Here is a 7,790-nt window from a genome sequence, read left to right on the forward strand (position 1 = left end):
TTTCTTTTGTGACCCAAGATGTGGTCTATCCTGGAGAATGTTCCATGTGCACTTGAGAAGAAGGTGTATTCTTCTGCATTTGGATGGAATGTCCTGAAGATATCAGTGAGATCCATTTCATCTAATGTGACTTGTGTTTCATTATTAATTTTCTGTTTTGATGATCTGTCTATTGGTGTGTTTCATTATTAATTTTCTGTTTTGATGATCTGTCTATTGGTGTGAGTGGGTGTTAAAGTCTCCTACTCTTATTGTGTTACTGTCAAATTCTCCTTTTCTGTCTGTTAGTACTTATCTTATGTATTGAGGTGCTCCTATGTTGGGTGCATAGATATTTACAATTGTTACATATTCCTGTTGGATTGATCCCTTGATCATTATGTAGTGTCCTTCCTTATCTCTTGTAATATTCTTTATCTTGAGGTCTACTTTGTTTGATATGAAGATTGCTACCCCAGCTTTCTTTTGCTTTCCATTTGCATGGAATATATTTTTCCATCCTCTCACTTTCGGTCTATATGTGTCTTTAGGTCTGAAGTGGGTTTCTTGTAGACAGCATATACATGGGTCTTGTTTTTGTATCCATTCAGCCAGTCTGTGTCTTTTGGTTGGAGCAATTAATCTGTTTCCACTTAAAGTAATTATTGATATATTCCTAGTGCCATTGTCTTCATTGTTTGGGGTTTGTTTCTGCAGATCTTTTTCTTCTCTTGTATTTCCTGACTGTATAGTCCCTGTAACATTTGTTGTCGGAGAAGGCAATGGCACCCCACTCCAATACTCTTGCCTGGGAAATCCCATGGACGGAGGAGCCTGGTAGGCTGCAGTCCATGGAGTCGCGAAGAGTCGGATATGACTGAGCGACTTCACTTTCACTTTTCACTTTCATGCATTGGAGAAGGAAATGGCAACCCACTCCAGTGTTCTTGTCTGGAGAATCCCAGGGACAGGGGAGCCTGGTGGGCTTCCGTCTATGGGGTCGCACAGAGTCGGACATGACTGAAGCGACTTACCAGCAGCAGCAGCAACATTTGTTGTAAAGCTGGTTTGATGGTACTGAATTCTCTTAACTTTTGCTTGTTTGAAAAGTTTTTGATTTCTCCATCAATTTTGAATGAGATCCTTGCCAGGTAATCTTGGTTGTAGATTTTTCTGTTTCAGTACTTTAAATATATCTTGCCATTCCCTTCTGGCCTGCACAGTTTCTGCTGAAAGATCAGCTGTTAAACGTATGGGGTTTCCCTTGTGTGTTATTTATTGCTTCTCCCTTGCTGCTTTTAATATTCTTTCTTTGTGTTTAGTCTTTGTTAGTTTGATTCATATGTGTCTTGGCATGTTTCTCCTTGGGCTTATCCTGTATGGGACTCTTTGCACCTCTTGGACTTGATTGGCCATTTCCTTTTCCATGTTGGGGAAATTTTCAATTATAATCTCTTAAAAACTTTTCTCATACCCTTTCTTTTTCTCTTCTTCTGGGACCCCCATAATTCTAATGTTGGTGCATTTAATATTGTCCCAGAGGTCTTTGAGACTATCCTCAGTTATTTTCATTCTTTTTACTTTATTCTGCTCTTCAGTAGTTATTTCCACCACTTTTTATTCCAGCTAACTGATCCCTTCTTCTGTTTCAGATATTCCGCTATTAATTCCTTCTAGAGTATTTTTAATTTCAGTAATTGTGTTGTCCGTCTCTGTATATTTATTCTTTAATTCTTCTAGGTCTTTGTTAGTTGGTTCTTGTATTTTCTCCATTCTGTTCTCAAGGGTTTTGATCATCTTTAGTATCATTATACTGAATTCTTTTTCAGGTAGTTTGCCTATTTCCTCTTCGTTTATTTGGACTTTCTGTGTTTCTTGTTTGTTCCTTCATTTGTGCATTATTTCTCTGCTTTTTCATTATTTTTTTTTTAAACTTATTGTGTTTGAGGTCTCCTTTTTCCAGGCTTCAAGGTTGAGTTCTGTCTTCCTTTTGGTTTCTGCCCTCCTAAAGTTTGTCCAGTGGTTTGTGTAATTTTCATATAGGGTGAAATTTGTGCTGAGTTTTTGTTGTTGTTGTTTTTCGTCTCTTGGGCAAGGTTGAATGAGGTTGGAATCCTGCTGCTGCTGATTTGGTTTGTAGTTTTGTTTTGTTTGTGGGGATGAAGCATCCTGCACAGGGTGTTACTAGTGGTTGGGTGATGCTGGGTCTTGTATTCAAGTGCTTTCCTTTGTGGGATTTCTCACCCTTTGATACTACCTAGGCTTAGTTCTCTGGTTGTCTAGGGTCTTGGAGTCAGTGCTCCCACTCCAAAGGCTCAGGGCTTGATGTCTGGTCAGGAGTGAAGATTCCACAAGTGGTTTGTTATGGCATTAAGTGATATTAAAACAAATATCCAAGAATGAGCAACCAAAGATGAATCTCAGACAAACGGCAGTTACAAAATCAGGCAAATAATAATTAAAATAATGGAATATACACATATACATATACACCCATAAACAAAATCAAAACAGTCCAACAAAAACAAAGTACAATAGATTGACCCGGCAAACAAAGGAAATAAAAAATTTATGTAACAGTTAAGAAAAAAACTTGGAACACATGTACACCCATGGCTGATTCATGTCAATATATGGCAAAACCACTACACTATTATAAAGTAATTAGCCTCCAAGTAAAATAAATAAATTTTAAAAAATAAATAAATTTAAAAAATAGCTTTAAAAATTAAAAATAAAGAAAAAAAAAAAAACTAAAGCAAAAACTGCAAAACAAAACTAAAGCAAGGTTCCAAGTGGGGAATAACCAATGAAAACAAAACTAACACATATGTTGAGAGGAAAGGAAAGAAACACTAGATATGCAAAATTAAATAAAGGTAGATAAAGAAGACTTATATATGTTAAAGATTAACTGCAAAGGGAGAAGAACTTTAGGAAAAGCAAATAAGGAATAATTTTAGGAAAAACAATAATAGGTTTAAAAAATTGAAATTAAAGAGAAAAGAAGAGAAAAGGAAGAGGAAAGGAAAAAAGAAAAAAAAAAAAAAGGAAAACTTCACAGGACTGCAAATGGCCAACATAGAAGCAAAGGTTTATAACAATAAAAAGTGTTATTGAAAAGAAAAACCTCAAAAGCTTAATTAGATTTCATAGTGCCAATAAAATTTAGAACTACAATGGGGGGGAGGGGGGGATGCAAAGGAATAAAAAAGGAAAAGAAAAGAAAAAAATCCAAAAGAAACTCCAGAACAATTCAAAACATAAGAATAATAAATGTTTCTCTTGAGCCACTGCTGTCAGAGTCCTTTTCCTTGCTGGGAGTCACAGTCCACCTCACCTCCCTAGGGTGCCCCCCAACACCGTGCTGGTCTCTGGACCTGCTGTGGAGGTAGCTCAGATTCTAATCTGGTCCTACTCCTGTGTGTTCTTGCCTCCAGTGTACACAGCTATCAGAACTAGTGCATTTTTTTTTTTTTTGCGGGAGCTCTTATTTTCCTTTTATATATTCTGTAGACACAGAGTCTGCCAAGTTGATTGTGTGGATTTAGTCTGCAGCTTGTAGAGCTGGTGGGAAGGTTTTGGCTCAGCCCGGGGTTTCAATTGTGATTTTATTTCCATCTCTGCCTGTGGGTCACCCACTGGGGTTTGCTCCTGAGGCTTGCTCCTGGGGCTGCCCTGGAGGATTTGGGTTCTGCCCCAGTGAGGGCCAGTTGTAGAGGTAGTGCAGCTGCTTGGGTTGCAGGGGTTCTGGCAGCACCAGGAACTCAGGGGAGTTGGTTGCTAAGGCAGCAGGAAATATAGTGCTCTAGAAGCATATGACAATGAGTATTGGCCACTCCAATATTCTTGTCTGGAGAACCCCCTGACAGGGAAACCTGGCAGGCCACAGCCCACAGGGTCGCAAAGAGCAGGAAACAACTGAAGTGACCCCGCATGCATAGACCGAAGACTTTTTTTTTTTTTTTTGCTTGTGGTAGATCTGCCCCAGTGAGGGTTGAGTGTGAAGGAAATGCAGCTACTTGGGTTGCGGGGACCCTGGTGGCGCCAAGGGTGCAAGGACATGGACTGTCTCAGCCACATGAATTATGGCCCTATCAGAGTCTTTTTTTTTTTCAAGCCTCTGGTACCTGGTGATCAGAAGGCCTCTTTGGCTCTTCTTTCTCCATAGGTCTGCCCATTAGGCACTTTTAAGTGCCCTTTAGGGCCCCCTTGCCTGGGGTCCTTCTCTGTTATTCCACACATCAGGCACACAGAGGGCCCCCCGTCTGGGGTCTTATTCTATAGATTGGTATGTCAGGCACTTAAAGGGGAACCCTGGGTGGGGTCCTACTCTGTAGTTCTGTGCATCAGGCACCTGATGGGCCAGCCTCTCTATTGTTCAGCAGCCGATCCAGGCCTGTAGGGAGAGAGTCTATGTGATGGCTCCACCCCTATGCGTAACTCAGCAGTATCACCTTGCTTCCATGGCTCCCTGGCTTTCCTCCACAGGCATTTCACACCACGGTCTCCTCGCTCACATCCCCTTGGTCCATCTCTCTGCAGTCAACAGCAGCCCTCACCCTGGGAATGCTCCATAATCTCTACGCTCCAGCTCCCAGCTGCTTAGCCTTCTAGGGGACTGCGTCCTTGTCCGGGGTACGTATGGCTGCAGCAAGGACTGTCTGATTCTCATTCCATTTAGGCTGCCATACATTAGCTGTTTCACCCTCAGCATGAAATGTTTCTCCTCTGACTCAGACAATTGCCCCGATGTGGGGATCAGACCCCTGCTTCAGTTCCCCCCATCTGCCAAGGGCATGTCCAGTCTTAGTAACATTCCTGTTTCTCCCCCTAGTTCCTTCGTCCTACTGAGTTTTTGCGTGGTTCTATATATTCTTTTCTGCTGGTCAGGTACTCCTGTTGACTCTAAGCTGGTGTTCTGCATGTACTTCTGTATCTGAAGGTGTATTCCTGATGTATCCATGGAGGGAGATGTACTCCTAGTCCACCTACTCCTCCGCCATCTTGTTCTCCACTCGAACTATCATTTCTTAAAATGTAATGGCTATTCAACTGATATGATGATGATGATGATGATAGTGAGCTTGAGATTCTTCATACACATGGCTAGGGGAAGATTTCTTTGGTTGTTTTGAAGCTGACCAGATCAGGTTCAGAGGATGTCCTGATGCTCATTGCCCTTGTAGGAGTCCATATGGGATGAAGAAGCACTGTGGGAAGAGTCCATTGGTAGCCAGCACGTTTTGGGTCTGCTTGATAATCGAGTCCAAGCTCACTCTGCTTGCCACAAGACAGGTCAGTGAATCTGAAAAATGATGTGTTGAGGCAAGGAAAATACTTTAATTGGGAAGCCAACAGACAAAAAGATAGCAGGATAGTGCCTCAAAATAACCATCTTCTATTTTGGTGTTTGTTTTTACTTATGGCCAAGTTGTAACCTGCTAATTCCTTTCTTAAGGTGTAGGAGAGCAAGGCTGGAGACATTAACAATGCATTTTTTTCTAAACACAAAGGATCACAAACCAATGGATATTTCTCTACAAATCCTAGCTTCTTTTATAGCTCTATTTTAGTAAGTTTACAAAGCTGTGCAATCATTACAATCCAGTCATCCCATCATCTCCAAAAGATCTTTGGTGCCCATCTGCAGTCCCCCATTCCTCCTCCAGTCCCACAATAAAAAAGTGAGTTAATATTTGTAAAGCACTTAGGATAGTACCTGTTATCTACCAAGAGAGGTATGTTAAATAAAGAAGGAGTATCTGAATAGGAGGAAGGAATACAGTACAAACTTTGAAATCAAATGTCTTATTTACTGGCATAATAAAAAATGAACTTGGGTTGCACATTAATCTGAACAAATTTAATACTTCATAAAGAGATTCTGCATCCTATTTCTGATTAGTATCTAAGGAACCTTCAAGCAGTTTGTGTAGTCTTTCAATTGTGATACCTGTTGTTTTCTCTACTCATAGAGGGTTTAATTTGTCACCAGTGGCTAAACATGTACTAAACATACATTTAAAAGCAAATTAGGTAATAGACTTTTAAAACAGAATTAATGTTTTCCTTAATTCTTACATTACTTTGTTTCTGTCAGAGAAATACAAAAAGTAGTTATCTTGTAACCATTTTTAATTTACTGATTTCTTAATTGAGAAGCAATATGATTAGGTCAATAGAAAATATACTTCCCATTCTAGTTCTGTATTTGCTGTGCTATACTGAAAAAAGAAATTTTTTCTTCTATGTAAAATTATGCAGTTAAGTATGGATGTAGTTTATATAGTATTTTGTGATTTCCAAATTGAAAGATGGCACAAATGTTTTTAGATTATGTTAAGCATCTTATTGTTATTTTTCAAGCAGTGGTTTGATGAACAGGTATTGGTAAAGCCTGTTCTCTCATTTTAGGGGGACCAGCATAAACTATTTATGCAAAAAACATTTTTTTATGTTTTGTAGAGTCAACTTTTAAATAATGGTGGCCACAACCCATTAGTGAAACAACTATTTGATATTCATCTTCAGTTCAGTTCAGTCGCTAAGTCGTGTCCGACTCTGCGACACCATGAATTGCAGCACACCAGGCCTCCCTGTCCATCACCAACTCCCGCAGTTCACCCAAACTCATGTCCATCGAGGCGGTGATGCCATCCAGCCATCTCATCCTCTGTCATCCCCTTCTCCTCCTGCCCCCAATCCCTCCCAGCATCAGAGTCTTTTCCAATGACTCAACTCTTCGCATGAGGTGGCCCAAGTATTGGAGTTTCAGCTTCAGCATCAGTCCTTCCAAAGAACACCCAGGGCTGATCTCCTTTAGAATGGACTGGTTGGATCTCCTTGCAGCCCAAGGGACTCTCAAGAGTCTTCTCCACCACCACAGTTCAAAAGCATCAATTCTTTGGTGCTCAGCTTTCTTCACAGTCCAACTCTCACATCCATTCATGACCACTGGAAAAACCATAGCCTTGACTAGACGCACCTTTGTTGGCAAAGTTATGTCTCTGCTTGCTTTTCTTAAAAATGGGCAGTCTGAAGTGTCACTGAAACATGTCTTTTCCTCACTGTGAGCATTCATTATTAAGGTATGGAACAAATCTTTGTGGCTCCAAGTGGCCTTGCTTCATGGTAAGAAAGATCAGGGGAATAGGATCTCCAAACCTCAGATGATGAAGCCAGTAAATTCTGCCTTCGTAAACATTAATACAGAACAGCAAAATACAGAAAGAGGGCCTGACCACTAATTCCCTAAAATCAGCATGTGCTTTTAATTTCATCTTGTTATACTGTTTTGTTTGTTTGTCTGTTTGTTTCCAGTAGGCTACTTTGAGGAGTATCATTTTAAGATTACCAATTGCCAATATTTCTTCTCTTTGGCTTCTTTTTAAAGTACTTAAAGTATTATCATGATGAAGATATGTAAGCTGTGAGTGAGCTCATATATAAGCACTTTGAAAGCAGAGACCACTTATAAAGTCCCAGGGCCTTGTGTGATCTCTTGTAAGTGGTAGGTACTCAATACATGTTCAGATGAATGAATCCTTCCGTTCAGGGCTAATTGTATCTGGGGACTCCAAATTTTCAGGCCATTTACCTCATGCAAACTAAAACTTCAGACTAGGCTTTTAGGAATAAATATGACTCAAACAGATAGCAAAGATTTATTTCTGGTCTATTTTTGATAGATTTTTAAAAAGAATTAAAAGCATCAGAAACCAAGATGAAGTTAAAATTATGGAAAGGCACAGTCTAGGCCTCCACCCTGGTATGTATAACTCCAGCAAGAGAAATGCAGTTAACTGATT

General features: G+C 40.0%; 1 long non-coding RNA gene across 1 annotated transcript; it reads left to right on the forward strand.

The window, feature by feature from the left end:
- The first annotated feature begins 4,302 nt into the window (after nt 1-4,302).
- On the forward strand, nt 4,303-6,467 carry LOC112445050 (uncharacterized). Its single transcript, XR_003033447.2, has 3 exons — nt 4,303-4,617; nt 5,169-5,277; nt 6,448-6,467. It is a non-coding gene; the product is annotated as an uncharacterized lncRNA (long non-coding RNA).
- Nucleotides 6,468-7,790: the final 1,323 nt, after the last annotated feature.

The sequence above is a fragment of the Bos taurus genome, chromosome X (assembly GCF_002263795.3).
Source record: "Bos taurus isolate L1 Dominette 01449 registration number 42190680 breed Hereford chromosome X, ARS-UCD2.0, whole genome shotgun sequence".
In the NCBI taxonomy this organism is placed as follows: domain Eukaryota; kingdom Metazoa; phylum Chordata; class Mammalia; order Artiodactyla; family Bovidae; genus Bos; species Bos taurus.